Source organism: Meles meles, chromosome 3 (genome assembly GCF_922984935.1).
Source record: "Meles meles chromosome 3, mMelMel3.1 paternal haplotype, whole genome shotgun sequence".
In the NCBI taxonomy this organism is placed as follows: domain Eukaryota; kingdom Metazoa; phylum Chordata; class Mammalia; order Carnivora; family Mustelidae; genus Meles; species Meles meles.
In genome coordinates, this window is record NC_060068.1 from 39,145,632 (window position 1) to 39,168,540 (window position 22,909).

The following is a 22,909-nucleotide window of genomic DNA, read 5'->3' on the forward strand; positions in this document are numbered from 1 at the left end:
TGGATGAAGGCGGTGGTGGGAACAGACGTTTCACGGCTCTGATCAATAAGACATTTGCCCAAATGAGCAGATAGATTTTATTTATACCTGCCACAGTGGGCCCTGGGCACCTCTCTTCCTCGGAGCGCTTGCTGTTCACAGCATCGACAACGACAAGGCTGCTGGGGATCAATGGGAACAGAAGCCACATTTAGCAATGGTTGGCTGTGTCTGGAGATGTAGCTATTAGTGAGTAAATGGATTAAAGGCAACACGGTTGAATTTTCACAGCCAACTCAACTTTACACTCCTTAAAGTGCATTTCTTATCAGAGTGTTTCCTGTGAACCCTCCTGTTCTGAGAAGAGGTCTCTAGGTATTGATGGTCTCAAGGAAGAGGAGGTTGGGGTAGAGACAGGAACTGGTGTGTGTGTGTGTGTGTGTGTGTGTGTAGGCGATAGTGGGACACTTAGTCACCAATCTCTATTTTGTGGTTCTGGATTGTGACTTCTAGACAAGACTCTGGACTCTCTAGGTGACTTTGACAAGTCCTTCATCCCCATGACAGAGCAGAATGCTCCTTGAATATGGATTGTGGAATCCACCCAAAGGTCTTATAACTTTTTTTTGAGTAACTACTTTTTATGCTGCAGTTCACAAATCACAGCCCCAAGCCCAGCTCTCTCATCTCCTACCATTACTGCTTAGAAATCTGTACTTTATCTCAGCAATGATTATTAGCTCTAACAACTTAGGCAGTTTGATCCACATTTGGGAAATGTAGACCCTCAGAAATTCTGAGTTTCCATCTCCATGTCCCCAAGTCTGTCTATCCTAGATGTCTCCCCACTGCCCCTCCAGCCCTAAGGGGCGCTCAGGATAGAAAAGTCAAAAAGGTTGCATGTCTTATGCCAACAGTGAATAAATGGGGATGGCTGCCTTGAGCCCTGGGTTAAGGATTATAAGCCAGGCTGTGTCCGGGTTAAGTTGGAAGGAATTCTGTGATGAAGTGACAGTGGTACCTTGGGGTCACATAGAGGGAGCAATGACATCACCTTTTATAAGTGTCTGAAATGGGCTGTTAGAGGCTGTACATTTGTGTCAGTCAGGCAAGGACTCAGAAATGGACAAGGCAGTTCTTTTCATCCTCTCTTTGGCCTCCCAAGCTGTACCTCTCACAGTGGCAAGATGGCGGAGAAGGTGTCGTGAAGGCCATCAAGCTGGGAGTAGCTTCTTGGTTCTTGTATGAAACGGTAGGAGCCTCAAGCTGAAGAGGGTTTGGAAGGGCACCCAGGCAGTGGCCTGGCCATGCTTGTGTTAGAGCCTTAGTTTCTCCAGCCTGTTTCATTTGGGTGAACATACCTCTCTGCTTGTCCCTAGAGAGTTAGAATAACTTGGCTATGTTAGATAAAGCCATTTTTTACTTGGATCTTACCATGTAAAATAACCATAACCTTTGGCTAAGCTTATCAGAATCATTTTCCCCAGGATCATAAACTATTCATACTCTTTAATCATAATCACACTTTTACTAGGGGTATTTTTTTTGGAGTCCCAAGTCCTCTTAAAAGTTGAACCATCAATTATCAGATCAATCCTTGTTCAGCTTCCAATAAAAACACAACACAGTAAGATCACAGTCCTAGAATAATTGGGCTATGCCAAAATATCTCCCCCCACCAAACTGTTTTATTTATTAACAATTTAACAATTGTAGTCATGTTCCACATTTTTGGTAAAATAATTAATGTATTGTCCCTGTACATATGCATTAATTTCTCTGAATTTCAGTGGCAGTTAACAAGGTTGTGAAGTATTATATCATGTTCACACTATATCATGTTCACCCCCTATTTTTATTTCAAGGTTTTGTTCTCACTTGTCTCCATCAACAAAGTGATGGAGCTTGGGTTTTATGTTCATACGTAGACTCTTTTTTTTTTTTTTTAAGAGTTTATTTATTTATTTGACAGATGGGATCACAAGTAGGCAGAGGCAGGCAGAGAGAGGGGGAAGCAGGATCCCTGCTGAGCAGAAAGCCCGATGAGGGGCTCCATCCCAGGATTCTGGGATCATGACCTGAGCCGAAGGCAGAGGCTTTAACCCACTGAGCCACCCAGGTGCCCCCACATGTAGACTCTTGCAATAATTCACAGAATATAGCAAAATGTATGAAGAGATAGAATATTAATATAAAATTGTTTTTACCAACCAGTGGTTTCCTTTGTTCATCTAGCAATTAGAGACTAAGTAATAGATGTAGTAAAAGAGAATTCAGTATCTGATTCTTAGACTTAGTGGCATTTGAAGAAAACTCCTATAGACCCATTCTGTAAGCTGGTCAAATGCTGCTTTGTTCCACTGAAACTTGGAGATTGATGAGGGGTTAGCTTTTTCTTACATGGTCAAGTCACAGAGGAAGAATTTACAAAGTCAGAAAAGAACGTGACAGAGTGAGACTATAAACTACACTTTCGTGGTGGGACTTTCTCTGTTGTATTTCATGAATTTAAGTTATTTAAACCCAATATGTAAAGAATTCCTTAAAATACATCTTTTTGAAATGTGTAGTACAACTTAGCTGAGAAAGATTCACTTTAGGTCCAAATGAAACCTTCAACCTTCATGTTGCCATCACAAAAACTTCCTCATTGCTCAGAAAATGCTGCTAATTAAATGTATGGAAGTAGCCTCTCATTTTGGGGGGACATATTTTATGTTACACAGATATTGTAGTCTTCTTGGGAGTAAAATCTGAGCTATGCATAATAATGTATTTTACAGAAACAAAAAAAGCTAAAGATTATCTTCAAGAAAACCAGTCCAGACTGTTAAAAAAGAAGGAATTGCTGAGTACAGCCCAGAATCTTTTAAAAGCAGTAATTGGTGTTAGTCCTCCACACCCAACTTCTCTTTTCTAAAAAACTTTCTCTTTTCTAAATTTGATGTCATGTGGAAGGGAGATAATTTTCTTTATGGTTTGAATTAGGCAAACAATTTGTAATGCATTGCGTCTGGTCCTCCCAATAAAAATGGACTAAAAAATATTTTGAATTCCATTTTAAATTAAACTAAAAATTATGTTATTCCAGATGTTGGTCTCCTGACTGGGAATTGTTTTCTGGGAAAGAATATTAATTTCTGAAATGTCAATCTTCAGGTTCTTAACGTTGTTAGTACTGTTGCTTTATTTTTCCCTTACATTTGGAATAAAAATACATAGTCTCAAAAGCAAATGTTATGTAACCATTAGGGAGTGACCAGAATTAATTGATCAGAGTCTCTAAACTTAAACCAGGGGATCATTACTTTGGTTGTAAAAACCTTTTTAGTCTTCTCAAGTCTTCTATTAAAACAAATATTCAGGGAGAGTTAAGATGATAGGGAGAAACTCACAGTGAAAAGTGTGAAGTGGATTATATAACACTTGATTAAACTCCCAAGGTGATGGAGATTGTGGGAGGGGCATGGGGTGGAGGCTGTGGGAAGAGATTTGGACACAAGCAGGAATACTAGGTAAGAGGAAGGGTTTTTAAACTCGCCTGATTATTAGAACCACCTGGTGAAACTTAGGTGGGAAAATTGTTTTTTTTTTCTCATTCAGAAAAAAAAAAACTAACAAAGTGCTCTGTGTCTTCTAAATATTTTTTTTTTAATGGAAAAATGTCAAGGCAATCATTAAATCTGTAAGGGGAACCTTGAGACATCTGGGTGGCTCAATGGGTTAAGTATCCAACTCTTGGTTTGGGCTCAGGTTTTGATCTTGTGAGTCCTGAGACTGAGCCCTGAACAGGGATCCACGCTCAGTGGAGTGGAGCCGGGGGTGGAGGGCAGAGTCTGCTTCACTCCCTCTCTCTCTGCCACCCCCTACTCCAGTTTGTGTGAGTGCACGTGCATGAGCACACTCTCTTTCTCCCAAGTTAATCTTTAAAGAAATCTAAAGGAAGTTTGACAGAGAGGCATAGATAATACTATGAGAAGAAAAAGAATCACTATCCTTGTGTTCTCATTTTTGGGTCTGGGCTTTTAAAATGGAAGTTATGAGTATTTTCCATTCTAGAAACTGAGATGAATTACTAGAATAATTGTCAAGGATGAACCTAGTAACATCTCTTTGTGGGCCTTGAAGAAATGTGATGATGGCTCTTACTTACGTAATCATTGAATAAATTGTAGAGTGTAGCTATGTATGAAGAAAGTATTACTTTGAGTAAAATAAGATGACTATATAAACTTAAATAAATATTCCTCTCTAAAATCCATTTTTATTGTTGTTACAAAATAAGATATTGGCCTAGATGATTAAATAAGCAATGATATGCTTTTCTCTTTTGTGTTTCTGCCAAGAAAATATATGGTAAATAGGTTCATCTCGGTAAGTCTTTATTAACACTAGTAGGTAATAATTGGCCTGGTAAATTATATGTCACAGTTGTTATATAATCATTTTTACATGGGAAACCTTACAAACAACTAATGACTATTTTTGCATTAAAAGTTGGGAAAATGCAGGCATCTGGGTGGCTTCGTTAAGCAACTCACTTGTGATTTTGGCTCGGGTCATGATCTCAGGGTTGTGAGATCAAGCCCTATGTTGGGTTCTACAGTCGGCTTAGTATTTTCTTCCTCACTCCCCCTCTGTCCCTCCCACCCCTGTCCTCTCTCTCTTAAAAAAAAAAAAAAAAATAGAAAAGTGCCTCTTGTCTGTGCTGTGTTTGTTACTGTTCATTGATACTAAGTTTAACTGGAGGGAAAATACAGAATTGAATAATCTGTATTCTTTATCTTCAGAACAACTGAGAACCTACCAGAATGGTGAATCTCAAAACCTGGGTTATCTTTGTGGATGAAGAATCCTGCAGGTCAAAACTGTGACTTTTCCCTCCACTGTGTAAAACCTAGGACTCCTCAAAACATCATTCCTTCTTGAATTACTGATTTTGTATAAACCCCAGATGACCATTACTGTCCCAACAGTCATCAGAGACAAGGACCTGATTGGAAGATGTATTCTTCGCCGTGCGTCAATAAACATGAAGGGTAGCTAAATGTCCAGTTATTTTGCTGGTGACTTGAAGGTACAGGAAAATTATTTCAATGTGTTCTAGGAAGCTGAGTCCCTAGTAAAGTAGATGGTTCCTAGAACACCTTGGTGTCAGATAATCTCTGATGATGTGACTTTACTGTTATTTTTAAAAATTTCTTTATTTTTGGGGCGCCTGGGTGGCTCAGTGGGTTGAGGCCTCTGCCTTCGGCTCAGGTCATGATCCCAGGGTCCTGGGATCGAGCCCCACATCGGGCTCTCTGCTCCGCGGGGAGCCTGCTTCCTCCTCTCTCTCTGCCTGCCTCTCTGCCTAGTTATGATTTCTCTCTGTCAAATAAATAAAATATAAAATAAAATAAAGCTTTAAAATTTCTTTATTTTTTATTAACATATAATATATTATCAGGGGCGCCTGGGTGGCTCAGTGGGTTAAGCCGCTGCCTTCGGCTCAGGTCATGATCTCAGGGTCCTGGGATCGAGCCCCACATCGGGCTCTCTGCTCAGCAGGGAGCCTGCTTCCCTCTCTCTCTCTCTCTCTCTGCCTGCCTCTCTATTTACTTGTGATCTCTCTCTGTCAAATAAATAAATAAATAAAATAAAATAAAATAAATAAAAAAAAATAATATATTATCAGCCCCAGGGGTACAGCTCTGTGAATCGCCAGGTTTACACACTTCACAGCACTCACCATAGCACATACCCTCCCCAATGATGTGACTATATTATTAAGTGTTTTTAAGCAAAGATACAGATTCTGGTGGGAAAACTGCAAATAGAATGAAGTATTAAATGTGTTACGCGACCGTCTTTACTTGTGTCCTGTGTGAAATGCTGCCATTTTACATTTTGCTGGGGGGAAAGAGCTTCCATTCCCTGTATTTGTCACCTCCAAATTGCCTTGTACCCCAGGAACTCATGATATTCCCACAAGGAGTCTAAGATGTAAAAAGAACATGAATTCTCTCCTTTCTACAGAGAGAAACGAAGTCTTGGCAAATGTTAAGTGACTTCCCTGGGGTCATGCCATTAGAAAGTATTTGAAAGTAGAAAATTCAGGCCCTACATTAGAAGCCTCAAATCTGGAATCTGAATCTTGATTCACAGGCTCCTGCAATTCCTTTGTTTGATCTTGTGAGCATTATCCCTTAAAGCTGTCCTTATGCCCAAAGGTCAGCTCCACGGAAGTGGGGGACAAAGTTGAAGGAATTATTTGTCTGACCCAGAGGCTTAGAATCCCAGGACAGGGGGCTGTGATTCGTTAAACTCTTGAGCAAGGCAATACACTGGAAATCTAGGTGGGAGTGAAACTGGGGAATGAGGAGGGACCTGAGATTTAAAGAAAAAATTTGATACATTATTTTGAGCTCTTCTGCAGCATTTTAAGGGTTAACATGAGAGCCGCAGACTGTAGACCTCTCCCAGGGTATAGAGAGAGTATGCTTACTTAGCATCTGAAGGCTTAGCCATGGAGCTGGAGTCCAGGAGAAGCAGGATATCAAGTAGAGTATGGCCAGGGATACAATGGAATTGGAATTGGAAGCAAAATGTGACCTTGTAGCCAACGTAGAAAGTGGAACATCAGCTGGGAAACTAAATGGAGGTGGGTCAGAGACTTTGTGAGTCTGTGTGTGTGAGAGCCAAGGTTAGACCCCCTTTCCCAAAGCCAGCTGCCAGGCCCTAACTAAGCCAAGAGGAGGAAGAAGCAATACCACTACCGTTGTTCTGGAAATGAGAGGAGAAAAGGACCCTGCCTGAAGAAGCCTACTCTTGTCCTAGGAATGTTCTAGAAGTTACAGACCTCAGACCATTCCCCAAACTAGACACATCTGAAACTACTGAAGATGGGACCAAATCCTTAAGACTATTTTATTTTACTTCTTAAAAGATAATTAATTAATTATGAGAGCACATGTGTGCGTGCAAACGCATGCATGAGGCGGGGGGCAGGGGTAGAAGGAGAAGCAGGTTCCCCTCTGCCCAGGGAAACTGACACAGGGCTTCATCCCAGCAGCCTGGGATCATGACCTGAGCTGAATGCAGAAGCTTGATTAATTGACTGAACCACCCAGGTGCCCCAAATCCTTAAGATCTTAAAAATAGTTGCGATAATATTATCTTGAAAGAATTTTTTTTAGTGGACCAACTGTTTTTAAAATTGAACTAAAATGTTCCTAGCCAGTAGGAGCTCAGTTAAAAAAAACCAAAAGAAACAAAAACCAAAACCCCAAAAAACAAAGTAAATGACTTATTAACCTATTGGAAGACCGTGATGAATTGTGGTATGAGTGAATTTGCACCCCCCTACACTTAGAGGGAGAAATTGTCTATCGAAGTTACTTATACATGGGTATTCATTCAAAATAATTGTCCCCAAATTATACATCTTAGACTTTTATTTGGAACAATAGCTCAAGTCCAGAAATATTTACAGTTGCTGCTATGGCTTTTATTTTACCAGCATTAATGGATAACTGGTTATAAAAAATAGATATACATGGGAGCTCAGAAAAAAATGCTTGCTTTAATAGTCCCTTCAATGGGAATATTACCATAAAGGAAGGAAAGGCAATGAAACCCTTAGCCTGAGGCCCTTGAAGCAACAAGGGCTAGAGGTCATTCACCCAGTAAATTCCATTTTCTCACCTACATGTGAGTTGGTGGGAGGGGAGTGAAACATTCTCTCACCCTAACTTTTGGACGTGATGCAAGTAATGAGCATTTCTAAATACTCCACGGTTATGAGAACTGGAAAAGAACCAACCATTTAAGTACTTAGCATAGTGCTTGAATTTTTGTGACATTTGATTCAGAGTCACCAGCATCCGATAATTCAACACAGCTATTTCATGATGTCTTTGGGTCAGAAGTTTGATGATACATTGTTTTCACTGAGACTGTAAGTTCTGTGAATTGCCTGTTTTTTCCCCCCACACTTGGAAGATTCTCATTGTTAATATGTTAAATCTTTAATTGCCCACAGCTGGAAGTTTCCTTCGGTAATTATGAGATTCTTTTCTGCATTTATATTGTTGATCATCCTGTGTGAAATTTTGTAACAGCTCTCATTTAACTGTTCTCCAGTGCTTGAAAAATCACCACTTTGGAGAGAGGAACAAGATCCTATTACATACTTAACTTCCTTTCACCATTGGAGCAGGTTCCTATTTTAAAGTAGACATGATTAAAATATTTTTAAATCATTCTCAATTGTTTTGGTCTTAAAAATTCCTTCCAGATTGAGGTATGAAGCTCCTGATCTCAGCCTTAGGAAGATATGTTTTATCCATTTTCAATTTTTAGAGGCAAAAAAAAAAAAAAAAAAAAGTTCTACTTGCATAAATGCTGGAGAATTTCCAATCTTTTCCCATTTGAAAAATGATAAACTAGCTAGATTTCTTTCCAGGCAGATATAGGAAATTATAACTTCATCTATTATTTTTATCCATTTTGAGATTCATTTAAGAAATCATCTTCTGGAATTTGCCTTTGCGTTAGTTTGATGTAAAGCTTTTAGCCTCAGTGAGACCCACTGAGTTGAAAATGACAGCCCTCTACAGAGATTGACTCACCATCACCACTTGGAATCAATCTTCTTTTGGTTGAGAGGCAAGAGTGTAATTTACACTGTTAAAGTACTCGATAAACATGTATTAATTTCCTCTTCCAAAAAGAAAGGTGAGGTTTGATCTTATGTACATGAAACCTCGGAGGAGGAGTTAATGCAGACATTTTACCTTGTAACTTGGACATTTTGAATTTGGCGATGCCTGCTTATCTGGGTGATTGGAACGTGGAAAGCAATTTGAGTAAATGCTAACGCTCATTGTTGGATAGCCACACAGCATCTCTAGGGGTTTTCTTGCATATGCTGCTGTGTAATGTGTCCCTCCAGTCCTTCCTCCGTGCAAAGAACACTTCAGCCAGCGCCCAGGTGTTGCTGGCTGGTTAACTGTACCCGTATCAGGTATACGGCTTACCTGTGCAAAATCTAGTATGCGCCTCCCACGTAGCCTCTGCTCTGCCCACGGATTTGCAGAGCAGGGACTCAGGAAAATGAGTGTGCATCTTCTTACCAGAAGAGCCTGGTAGGAGCTCCCTGGTAGGAGAGCGAAGGCCCCCCCCCCCCCCCCCGCAGGGTAATTTATAGCAAGAATGATGGCTAATGCTGGGTGAGAATTTATTGATCTCATGGCTTTGCATGGATCGTCCTGCTTCATCCTCACTGTGGTTCTCCGAGAGTTGTGAAGCCCAAGCGGCAGAAGGTGGTGGTTTCCATGTGGGCTGGGTTCCTCAGCCAGAAAGTGGCGAAGCCTGTGGGTCCAGGCGTTGTTTAACTGTCCAGCTTGGGTGCATTGCCTTCTCCGTTGTGCTTTGCCTAGGGCAAGGTAGACCCTGCTTGTTCGATGGCTTGGAGGGCTGGAGGATGGCCGTGTGTGTCCCATGCTGCCTGTCATGCAATGATGACAGACTGTACTCTCAGGTTTGATCTGATCCCACAGGTTTGTCTCTAATTCTCTTACGCTTCATAATAATGCCTTAGGACTCATCACTTCTTTCTGGTCTTACTGAAAATACACACTCATGTTACTAACCTGGTCCCATAAAATCACTCAGAACAGGGTCCCTGTCTTTCTGATTGATTTATTAATTCATCCACTAAATTGTTATTAGTCTGACACCAAATGCCAGGCTAGTATAGTATATCTTGTAACATCATCATCATCATCATCATTATTCTTTTGTTTGGTAACATCTCAGGGACAGGGAGCACTCTGTGGACATCCCAGGACCCCTGGAGTGGTCCAGATGTGAGCCTCCAGTGCTCCAGAGAGCAAGAACTGACCAGGACTTGATAGACACCGATCTCCCCATCTATCTGCGTGATAAGACACACTCCTACTCTTGGCAAAACAATAAAGTGACGATTCTTTGCATCTCTCACTGTCTCTCATCCAGTAACCCGTGCACTTTGGGCAATTAATTAACATTTACTGGAAGAATAAATGAATCCTGTAGAGGCACACTGAGAATATATAACGAAGAATATACATCAACCTGCAAATTCTGGGTTCTGTATAAGCAGTTGTTTCTGGGTACACCGAATGAATCAATCTTCTTTGGGTATGGCTGGGTATGGTTCTGAAGGAAGGTGGACGGGTCCATGGCCCAAGCTGAGCATTCTCTTGTCCTAAGGGTAAGGACTGAATGGAAGAGCTCTTTGCACCTGAAAATCCGATTGCCTGTGTTCTCTAGTTCATCTTGATATTGGCTTAACATCTAACTCATTCAAGGTACCCGGGGCACTGGCTGTATCTGAGTTAATATGTTTGAGATGTGAGAGTTGGCTCTAAATGTTTTTGCGTCCTCCTTGTTTCCTTCCCTTGGTGGCGAAGTGGAGATCTGCCGAACCATAAGATATGCTTTACTCAGTGGCCTAAAACATCATTTAATAATACCTTTCCCTTTACAGGAGACTTAAAGAAACAATTAGGGAGTGGGGTAGAAGGGGAAACATTAATTTAACATCTCCTTGAAAGTACCCGATAGCTTACACTGTATCCATGAAATGTGACACTCTGACTTGTGGAAATGGCAACATACATGTAAGTTGCATGTTTCCATCTTCTGTTTCCTGGGCAGTTCTGACTCTAGAGTGATGCTAAAAAGCAGGCAGAGGAAAGTTTGCAAGATGCCTCAGGAACTTCACCTCCAACTCAGATACCACGAAGGAACCAACTGGTTTGTGTGCCCAACCATGGCTGCCTGAGGCTAAGGCATTCTTGACAGTTGCATAGGGCGCTGGGTGGGCCTGGATGCATGCCATGTGGAGCCCCAAGAGAGGAGAGGGGAGACACGTCCTGCAGGAGTGTTTCAGAGTTGTTCATGGGCGATACGAGGGGGATGTTGTAAATATTTCAAAATGTTGCAAAGCGTTCTCTCTGGGAGCATCAAGCGCTCACCATCAGGGGAAAGGATTGTGACAGATGCCCTCCAAGATACCTTGCTGAGTGGATTTGTGGACTCATGCTGCCGTTTGATGTGGCTTCCAGCAGCCCTTTCATTAAATCCATGCCTTGGGCTGACCTAAGGTGCCTGCCTCCGCTCCACTGCCCTTCTCTGCATAGGCAAATGGCCAGGACCCCAGAAGGCTGTGTGATGAGCCGGGAGCCTCTGGGGGAGGGTGAGGTGGGGCAAGAGGTCTCCGTGGGCCCTGGCATAGAGCACAATACCCTGCCTGGGAGAGCCATTAGTGTGGCCAGAATGTGCCCTCCGGGAGCCTGCGCTTCTCCAAACCTCCCAGAAATAGCAGCCGGCCTCAGGGGTGGATTACCTCTCAGACATTTAAATGTTTTCAAATGGAATCAGCTTAGAAAATGGTTGAACTGTGGTAGCCTCTGCTGCGTCTTTGCCCGCTGCCCCTCTTTGGGCTGGCTTGGGCCGCCTGCGAGGTACATGGCGAGACGGAATTTGATGCTTGCACATACTCAGCCTTTGCTGTTCAAAGTTGCATGAGAGACGTGTGGTTCGTGCAGAACCCAAATTTAAGGAGTGGTTGATTAGTGGAAAAATGAGCCTTGACTGCTAAGGAATTCTTCCTGTGTAAATGAATCCTCGTGTTGGTAACAAGAGGGGATTTCTTATTTTGCAAGGCTAGAGGCGCTTGACGAGGTTTTACACACCTTCGCCCTGTACAGGCAGCAAACATTTTATCATTCAGAACAGCAGCATCTTCATGTAGTGTCACTTAGGGGATGGTTTTCATAAAGATATCGCAAGCCCTTTTATTAGAGGGCAGTGGGGGGTCCCGACCCCCTCATTTAGCATCCACAGCTGCTGCTCATACTGGGGTGGATTGCTGTTGGAATGACAATGTCAGCTCTGTGGGACCATCAGAGCACCAGACCCTTTGCAAATGACAACAAGGCTGGACTTTGCCCTTGAACCACTTGCCTGTGAAAAGGCATTCCAGGTTAAGAGATGTTGGACGAAGCTGGTTGTCTGTTAGCACCTCCCTTCCCCAAATCCTCTGTCTGCAGCGTTTGTCTCTCCAGGTGAAGGGGACACGTAGGATGTTTGTTCTTTCCTGTCCGAAGAGACATGATTTCTCAGAGGTGAAGGGATGGGCTCTTTTATTTGGCCCTCCCTCTGTGCATTGTCCTAAATTTCTCTACACAGGAAGGAACATCTCCCAGATAGCACAACTAGCCTACAAATACTGCAGACATGTTTTGGGTTCTAAAGGTCGTGAAAAAAACAGCCAAGCTTTTCACCTTATCATGTTTCCGACCAGCCCAGTAAGTGACTCAAGCTAGTGTGGTGATCCCAAGGCCTTTCTTTTAGAACTTGTTAATGGAAGGGAGTGAGTTTTAAAGTCTTCTAACAGTAATGTCCTTTTCAGATCGAAAACCTTCTGATCGTCCCTTCTCTGAAATTTTTACTTACTGACTTCTTTTTAATTAAAGCATCACTGACACCCAGTTATATTAGTTCTGGGTATACAACATAGTGATTTGACAAGTCTGTGTGTTATGTTGTGCTCACCACGAGTGTGGTCACCATCTGTCCCCTTACCATGCTTTTATCCCTATGATTTCTTCCTTCTGTAACTGGGAGCCTGTAGCTCCCACTCCCCTTCACCCATTTGGCCCGTCCCCTACTCTGTCCACTCTGGCAACCATCAGTTTGTTGTCTTATAGGTCTTATAGGTCTGTTTCTGCTTTTTGTTTATTCATTTGTCTTGTTTTTTAGTTTCCACACATAAGTGAAATAAGATGGCATTTGTCTTTCTTTGACTTACTTTACTTAGCATAATACCCTCTGGTACATCTAGGTTGTCACACATGGCAAGATCTCATCTTTTTTTTGTGGCACACACACACATAAAATATAAGATGCATATATTTGTGTGTGTAAATATATGTATGTATGTATACACATCGCCCCTCCCCCCATTTTATTTATCCATTCATCTATCTGTGGACTCTTGGGTTGCTTCCATATCTTGGCTATTACAAATAATGCTCCAGTAAACATAGGGGGTGCGTGTGTTTTCGAATTAGTGTTTTCATTTTCTTTGGGTAAATGGTCAGGAGTAGAATTCCTGGATCATATGGTAGTTTTATTTGGAACTTTCTGAGGAAACTCTATACTGTTTTCCGTAGTTGCTACACTGGTTTGCATTCCCACCAACAGTGCACGAGGGGTCCTTTTTCTCTACATCTTCACCAACACTGGTTTTTCTTGTCTTTTTGATTCTAGGTACTTTCCCAGGAATAAAGCAGTATCTCATTGTGGTTTTGATTTGCATTCCCCTGATGATTAATGATGTTGAGCATCTTTTCATGTGTCTGTTGGCCATCTGGATGTCTTTGTAAAAATGTCTATTCGGGGTCTGTGCCCATCTTTTGATCGGAGTGTGTATTTTTGGGATGTTGAGTTGTATAAATTCTTGGTACATGTTGAATATTAACCCCTTATAGGACACAGCATTTATGGAAATCTTCTCCCACTCAGGACGTTGCCTCTTTGTGCAGCGGGTGGTTTCCTTCCTTTTGCGAAAGCTTTTTATTTTGATGTAGTCTCCATATAGTTTAGTTTTGCTTTTGTTTCCCTTGCCTGAGAAGAGATGATTAGAAAAATGTCACCAAGACCTACTGTCTTACTAATAATGCTTTACAGTCTAGAATAGAAACATCAGCCTGATCTGGGAATTTCTCAGAAATTTGTGTCCCGCCCACCCCCCCCCCCCCCAACATATTGAATCAGAAACTTCGAGGTGGGACCAACAGTTGCTGCTGATTCTCATATACACTACCTGGAGAACAGCTGGTCTAGGATTATGATGATTTCTATTAAAAAAAAAAATATATATATGGGGGGTGAAGTCTAATACAATTAATATTTCCTATAGGGCAGAAAATATAAAGAGGGCTGAGAAAAAGCCTATTAACTTATTAAGTGCATATGTATGATATTGAATAGACTAACATCCTGATGCACTCCCACAGTGACTTTCCCAAGAGCTACAAAAATAGTTCCTGGCCTACTCATGACCTGCCCATCCTCTTACTCCTTCTCTCCTCATTGGCCTCTTGCTTCTGCAGAAAACATTCTCTCATCTTGCCTTGTGGTCTGTGTGATTTATTCTTTTATCAGACCATATCGTCTTCTAGGGAGCCGGGAGACCAGAAGATGGATGAAAGCCTTCCTACAACAGGAAGAAAACAAACAAACAAATGAACAGAAATAAAGCAAGCCATGTTTATTTTAGTATCTGAGCCTGTTTACATGGCTAATTATTAAAACATGATAAATGCGCTTTATTCAAAGACGTGAGAAAAAAGGGCATTTTTGAGTCTACCTTCTGTTTCCACCGGCCTCCGTTTCCAACAGATGGCAGGAGGCATCTGGGCGGCTCGCCAGTTAGGCGCGCTCACGGCTCTGTACAACTGCTCCTGGTCATTTCCATGAGTCAAGACTACGGATCAGAGGGCATTAACACTGAACTTGCCCAGAAAACCTGAACTGTCTACCAGAGTTAGACTGGAAATCAAAATCAAAGGATCATAGAGTTGATAGATCTGGGGAAGATTGTTAACTTCATTGCGTTTGAGAAATAATACATGTTGGAAAGAATGAACGCATGTGTGTTTGTTAGCAATTACTCAAAGGTTATTTCTTCAGTCTAAAGGACCACAGCCAGCAGTAATTAAGCATGTCATTCCCTGCTGGCAAGTCCTTGGTTTACGTGCTAGTTTTTATTCCCGTTTAGCTGTTTTCTGACGTAAAAGACTTGAGCATCAACAAGGACATATATGTGACAGCGAAAACATCAACTCCTTACAATTAGTATCTCATAAAACTATGAATGGCAATATCTGAGAATGCAGTTAGCTTTATAGAGCATGCAAAATTTATTCATGAATAGATCTGCAAGGATACTTGGGTAAATACTGCAGAGCAGTCACAAGACACTGAATAACTTTGCAATTCCGATGACATTTCTTGGAGCCGGTGTGCAGCATAATGAAGGAACGTTGGCGTTTTGTGAAATGAATTGGAGGCAGCAGGATAAAAAAGAAAAATACATTTTCCTTGAAAAAGTAAAACACGTTTGACTTAAAAAATAAAAAAGCAACGGGAGGGATGGAAATTGCAAGGAATACTAAAAGGGGTATTGTGCTGAACTTCAAATACCTACCATGCCCCCCCCCATTTCCTTAATGTGCCTTGGAAGTTGTAAGTAAAATAGGGTAATAGAATGGAAAGGAATATCAAAAACCATTTCACTTAGGGACGCCTGGGTGGCTCAGTGGGTTAAAGCCTCTGCCTTCAGCTCAGGTCCTGGGATCGAGCCCCGCATCGGGCTCTCCGCTCAGCGGAGAGCCTGTTTCCCCCTCTCTCTGTGCCTGCCTCTCTGCCTATTGTGATCTCTGTCAAATAAACAAATAAAATATTAAAACAAAACAAAACAAAAAAACCATTTCACTTAAACTGCAGGTACAGCAAAAAAGGAAGAGCTTTTAGGGCCTCTTTCTCCCCTTTTCCCCCATGCCCTGTGGATACTAGTTAATGCTTCTCTCCATCATTTCCGGGGGCCCGGCCATTCTCCCCCCGAGGTTGATGATGAGCTACGCCACTGAGCTTTGAGAAGCTGGGAAGTATTACATCTTTCCATTTTTGTGTCCTCGTTCCTTGGTCTGTAAGTATTGAATGTGCCACGACTGAACGAGTCCACCGGGAGCCTCAGGCTCAACAGACTACTGGCTGATCATCACCCCCAACTCCTCCTTCATGGTCTGTTGGTGCCCCCCTGCTCATCTTAGACCCCTTGCCCAGATATTGACCTCCCATCAGCTTGGCTTCCTGTCGCCTGACTTCCTGATCCCTTGTAGCGTGCAAGAGAAGCAGAGAAGGGAAGGAAGAAGCTCTTAGGGGAAGTTTCTATTAACCAAAGGGGAAATTGCACGCCAGTGGATCAATCACTTCATTTCTCTCCTCCTTCCTCATGTGAAGAGCCCCATAGGGCAGGGTGAAAATGTCCTTCTTCCTTTTATGAATCTTTTTGTGGCGGTTCTTTGGCAAACGTAGTCAATTGGGTCTCTGCGTTCAAAGGAAGGAAGGAAGGTGAGTGGCACCGAGAGTGAGGGCGGGAGAAAAGAATGACTTTTTCGTGTAAATTATTTTTTAAGTTTTTATTTATTTATTTTGACAGAGAGAGACACAGCGAGAGAGAAATCAGAAGCAGGGGGAGTGGAAGAGGGAGAAGCAGGCTTCCCACTGAGCAGGGAGCCCGATGCGGGGTTCGATCTCAGGACCCTGGGATCATGACCTAAGCTGAAGGCAGACGCTTGATGACTGAGCCACCCAGGTGCCCCAAGAATTTTTTTTTTTAACATTTTATTTATCAGAAAAATAGTGAGAGAGATAACCAAGGAAAGAGGGAGAAGCAGACTCCCCGCTGAGTCAGGGAGCCTGGAACAGGGCTGGATTCCAAGACGCTGAGATCAGGGCCTGAACCAAAGACAAACGCTTAACCAACTGAACCACCCAGGCACCCCTGCTCCCCACTCCCCGTCTCCCCAGCTTGGTATAAATTTTGGGGAATGTGGTGGCTGGACCTTTTCTCTCAGCCAATTCCTTTTTTTCACTATTTACTAAGACCGCGGTCCTATGGTTGGTATTTTTCTTCCATTGAAAAGAAAAATTATGCAAAGTCATCAAGGAGAAGTAACAACAGTACCCATGATGTCATACTTCCGTAATAGAAGGAGATGACTACGAACAAATTGACCAGATCCTTAACCAAAGAGTGATAAGAAAGGGGAGAGGATCTTCTATTTTAGAGGAATAAATTCTAACAGACAAAAAGGGAAGTCTGCTTAATAGTCATTGTTGTGTATCTAAAAGTATGGTTGTGCTACTTAATGCCCTTTTCCAGCTTAGCCTGTGTCACCTCATGGCACAGGGACCGGATATGTGGGTGCTGGGTATATTAAGTCCTCATAAATGAGCTGCTGTTTCTCTCCACTCTTTGGAAAGCTGTTCGCCACGTGTTACAGAGAATAACATGAACTATTCATCTAGTGCATGCCTTACCTTTCACAGGTACTCTGGAAAGTTCCCATGCTCCTGAAACAGGTGAAATTTTTCTAAATCCATTTCAGTCCTGTTGTTTCATGATCAGATTTGATGGATCATCTCTGAGATTCAAGGTCAAAACATCTGACATATTTGCAACCGTTGAAGGATGAAATCCACACGTCATTATTTCCCTCAGGGATTCAGTTTTTTCGGGGATCATGATATTTTGAGTATTCATCATCCTGGAGTTACTTCCCTCGTCACTTCTGTCACCTACGAAGAGTTGGTGTGTGCAGTTCCCAATTCCTTGCTGTGGCTGGGTTCTCTTTGCCCAGCAGTAGTCGAGTTTTGGGTTCACTTCAGTTACCATTGTGTGCCTAGTGATTCTCTGCCTTACTTACCCAAATGGGTGAAACTGATTGATGGCACTGATAAGGCATATAGATGAGACTGTACTCTGCTAATCTGTTTGGTGAACCTTAACTACATTCATACCTGGTAAGTTGAACTCTGAATATTGCTTCCTGTTTCCTTTTGGCTTCGTTTACATTATTCTTTTTTTTTTTTTTTAAAGATTTTATTTATTTATTTGACAGAGAGATCACAGTAGGCAGAGAGACAGGCAGAGAGAGAGGAGGGAAGCAGGCTCCCTGCTGAGCAGAGAGCCCAATATGGGGCTGGATCCCAGGACCCTGAGATCATGACCTGAGCTGAAGGCAGAGGCTTAACCTCTGAGCCCCTCAGGCACCCCTACATTATTCTTTTTTTTAAAGGTTTTTATTAATTTGTTTGAGAGAGAGTGAGCTGGGGGAGAGTCAGAAAGAGAGAGGGACCAGCAGAATCCCTGCTTAGCATGGAGCCTGACATGGGGCTGGATCCCAGGACGCTAAGCCCAGGTCAGACCTTAAACCAACTGAACCTCCCAGGCGCCCCTACTTTATTCTTATTAGCCAGTCAAGATTCTTTTTGAGGAATCTTTTCATAATGTGCCAGAATTCTTCTAGGATATATTTGAAGACAAACTATTGGAACAATTGTCTCAGGATGGAAAAGATTTTGTAAGCGTAAGACCAGTAATAGAGGTTAATCAAAAAGCACTAACCCCAACAATATATCAGTGAAGCAAGGGAAATTGGAAGGCCCCTCGTTGGTCCATAATAGGATTTAGCTTCTAATCATATTATTGATTAATTATTGAAAAGTATTCTTGATAAGAATAATAATTCTTCGAATAATAGTCACCCTATCTTCTCTGTGGGGCAGTTGCTTATGGAAAGCACATTTTGTGCTCAGAACCACAGACTTTGAAATGCGGAAGCTAAGTAAGTATTATCTGGTCTAGCCCTCCTTTTAGGACAGTGTCTTGGCTTTGGAATCCTCTACAGTCAGAGTCCAAAATAAAGACTTACACTCCTGCTTGACCAGAGGGTTTAATCCTAGGAAGCAGAGTGAGAGTACAAAGGAGGTGAGGCAGGAAGGAGATGTGCAGATCCACTGTCCAGCAGGAAGGCAGCCCAGTGCCCCTGAGCGCTCCACTGTGTAGGATTCTCCTCCCAGCATCTGTATAAAACTGTGGCCACTGATGTCAATTTTGGTGACCGATGGGTAGGAACAGGTTGATTTCCGGTTTAACCAACATTTCCTCTTAATTGGCAATTTTTCTTTTCTTCCTGCGGACATGCTTGGCTGGCTCCCTTGTATTTCAACACTGTCTGCTATCTCATCAAAGCGTTCTCTTAGCCCCCGCCCTGGTTCGGAACTGCATTACCTTCTCCTTGGACAATTGGACCTGTCTTCTGACCTATTATTCACTTGTCTCCTGACGAAATTCATCGTGTATACCATGTTCAGATTAATCTTACACATATCCTGTACTGACAGTTTACTTCTGGTTTCTCACCGTCCTATTATGAGTAAGTCCAAATTCCACAGCCTGAGGGTCTCAGTTAGGATGCTTTCAGATGCCAAAAAAAAAAAAAAAAAATTTACAAAAAACCTAATTCTATGTGGCGTGAGAAATACAGGGAATTACTTAAGAAATTCATAGCTTTTCGAAGACTCCAGCTTTTGCCCCTTGGCAGTTCTTTTGGGTCCGTATTTTCCCTCTTGTTGGCTCTGTGTTTAGGTTGATGAGAAGACACCTATAGAAGGTTGCAGACCCAACATTGGAGGAAGAGGAATCATGTGTTTCTCATGTTTAGGAGGAAGTTAGCATTTACCAGAAGGCTCACATCAGACAACCTTCTCATCTAAATGACCGTGTGCTTCTTACAAACGAACTCCTAATTAAGGGGGAATAAGGCTACCATGATTCTCATAGGGTACTGAGAATTAGCCTTGTGTCTGAGGATAGCACTTGTATCACTGAGTCATGCGGGAGACGTCAGACTACCTTGAGTATCTGCTCCATGCATGCAAGACCTGCCAGGCTCCAGCTGTAATCAATTTTCAGCTTAATTTCCCACTATTCCCTTCCACCCCATGATAGTCATAGCCGATTGCTTGCTAGAGTCCATTTTTTTTTCTTTTTTGCTGGCTTTTTACCCTACAAAAAAATACCATTACCTATTAAAATCAGACCCATCCTTAAAACCTCTGCCTTCGACTCAGGTCATGATCTCATGGTCCTGGGATGGAGTCCCGCATCGGGCTCTCTGCTTGGCGGGGAGCCTGCTTACTCCTCTCTCTCTGCCTGCCTCTCTGCCTAGTTGTGATTTCTCTCTGTCAAATAAATAAAATATTAAAAAAAAAAATCAGGGGCGCCTGGGTGGCTCAGTGGGTTAAGCCACTGCCTTCGGCTCGGGTCATGATCTCAGGGTCCTTGGATCGAGTCCCGCATCGGGCTCTCTGCTCGGCAGCGAGCCTGCTTCCCTCTCTCTCTGCCTGCCTCTCTGTCTACTTGTGATCTCTCTGTCAAATAAATAAATAAAATCTTAAAAAAAAAAAATCAGACCCATCCTTCCACGAGTAAATTCAATGTAAACTTTGTAATGAATCTCTCCACCACTGAGTGAAAAGTGATTTCCCCCTTACCTAACAACACAGTTGGATTATTCATTTCTAGTGTTAGATTGCTGGCTTCTTGAAGGAAGAGCCTGTAATATATTCATTTTTGCACCCATTCTTCTCCAAGCAGCAAGTACCAGGCTTTATACTTAGAGATGAACATTTATTTCCTGAGAAGGTAAATTATGTAAGAATTAGAGGAACCCTAGGATTTTCAGTTTGGGCAGTTTCTTGGTAGTGGGACAGTTTGGTTTTTCTCAGCTTTTGTCGTTCAGTAATTCCAGCACTCAATTGGGTTTAACTTCCTAGCAGTATACTCTGGAAGGAATAGGCTTTCTACAACTGAAAAAAAGGAATAAGAATTTCTCATTGGATACCATCCAGAAAAAAAGAAGTTATCACTCTATGGTGATACGTTGAAAATGCCAGGAATTACCAGTTTTTTTTTTTTTTCTGGATTTAGATTTTATTAATTAAACTACTTTTCTCCATGGGATGAGAGTAATTAATACTTAGGAAACGAAAGCATATTAACTCAATCTTGACAGGGTGAGTTTGACATTGTAAGTAATTGGTTAGAGGCTAAACGTTATCATGGGAGAATTCTGGAGTAGGCATAGTTTGGCTAGTCAACCATTAAAAACTGACAAGGATTCTCAGCAAGGAAAATCATTAATTGAGACCACAAAGACCACGGGCTCATTCGTATATGTAATAACAAGGGATCTGATATCTTTTACGAAGAGAGAATTAAACTCTATTCTTTTTTTTTTTTAAGATTTTATTTATTTATTTGATAGACCAAAATCATAAGTAGGCAGAGAGGCAGGTGGAGAGAGGGGGAGGAAGGCTCCCTGCTGAGCAGAGAGCCCGATGTGGAGCTCGATCCCAGAACCCTGGGATCATGACCTGAGCCGAAGGCAGAGGCTTTAACCCACTGAGCCACCCAGGTGCCCCTAAACTCTATTCTTTACCACCCTAACTCCTTTAGTCATTTTGAGCAAAGAACATCTGTTTCTGGCTATAAATCTGCCAGGACCCCAGAAAATCCAAAGGAGACATTTACAGTTGAGAACTGGAAAATTCACAGGTCTATAGATAAAAGAAAGCACATCCTATAAAATGCTCACAATATTACCTCTTACTTTAATTATGACAATTTCACACTGTCAGTTGACATTCTTTAAGGCAGACATTTATTCCGGAGTTGAAATAGCATAAAGCAGTATTCGGTGACCCTGAATCAAGTCTGGGATGCTCTAACTACTGTGGTCCATAGTGGTAAAACTCCCCCAAACAGGTAAAATTTACTAAGTAACAGTGTTTGGGGATTGACTGAGTTATTTCTGGAAAGTGATGGGTAGATTGACTTAACTCTTCCAAGTGTACAAAGTGAATATTGGGTAAATTACTTCATCTCTGCCTCATTTTTCTCTTTACAGTAAGGATAAAACTGGCAACAAGGTGGGTGCCCTTGGTTGAGTGTCTGACTCTTGGTTTCAGCTCAGGTTGTGATTCAGGGTCCTGAGATCAGGCCAGTCATTGGGTTTCACGCGTATGGTGGAGTTTGTTTCAGTTCCTCTCCCTCCATCCCTCCAACCTGTGCGCACACGCTCTCTCAAAGAAAAAAAAAGATAATACTAATAACTTTGCTTTACCATTCTTGAGAGGATTAAGACGGTTAATAAAAGAATATGATGATGGAATTCCTCCATAACATAGCCGCTAGCTACATGAATGTATGGAACCCTTAAAATATGGCTAATCTCATTTACGAACTAGATACATAATTTAGTTGAAATTAGTTAAAATTAAATTTCAGCAGTCACATGTGGCTAGTGGCCACCATATTGGACTGCATGAGTTTAGATGAATCCTTGGCATATAGTAAGTGATCAATAAGCACCAACTATTTTTAAGCTTTCCTCAGTACAAAATGTACCACAAAAATATTACTTAGAACTTCCAATACATATGGCTTGTATGAGTTTTAAAGAGTTTAACAGAACATACCTAGGGAGGTTGTTCAAATCCCATTGTTGCGGGCGCCTGGGTGGCTCAGTGGGTTAAGCCGCTGCCTTCGGCTCAGGTCATGATCTCGGGGTCCTGGGATCGAGTCCCGCATGGGGCTCTCTGCTCAGCGGGGAGCCTGCTTCCCTCTCTCTCTCTCTCTGCCTGCCTCTCTATCTACTTGTGATCTGTCTCTGTCAAATAAATGTTTAAAAAAAAAAATCCCATTGTTGCCCCCCCTTTTATTAAAGGTGGTGAAATAATTTTGGATCATCTCATTGGATACACAACTTTAAGTGTTTGTCAAAACTCATAGAATTGTACAAAACAAAGGGTGACCTCTAATATAGAACATGGGTGTAGAAATATGGACTGCAGAGAGGCAAGAAGTAATAGTAGGAGAAACTGTGTGTTTAGAAGGGTGGGGAAGGTATATGAGAACTCTCTAGATTTTCTTCCTTTTTTTTTTTATATCCTTTTTCTGTTTCATTGTGTGCATGTGCATTTGTTCAGTGACTTTGTTACTTTTCCACTAAAGAAAAAATCTCCCAAAATATTTTCCAAATTTTGGCTCTGTTCTTTGCTTGCAGATAAAAAGGAAGGCAAGTTAAAGCCATATTAAAACTTTAATATAGCTAATAAACTGGTCAAAAGTAGTTAAAAAAAAAACACCAAACTTTGCATGAACAAAAATGGGAAGAAATAGGCACCCAAAGCAATGGTGATGTTTTATCTTCCTGCTGTGTGGAATGTCATTACCATAAATACCTGTAGGTCTTGTTTAACA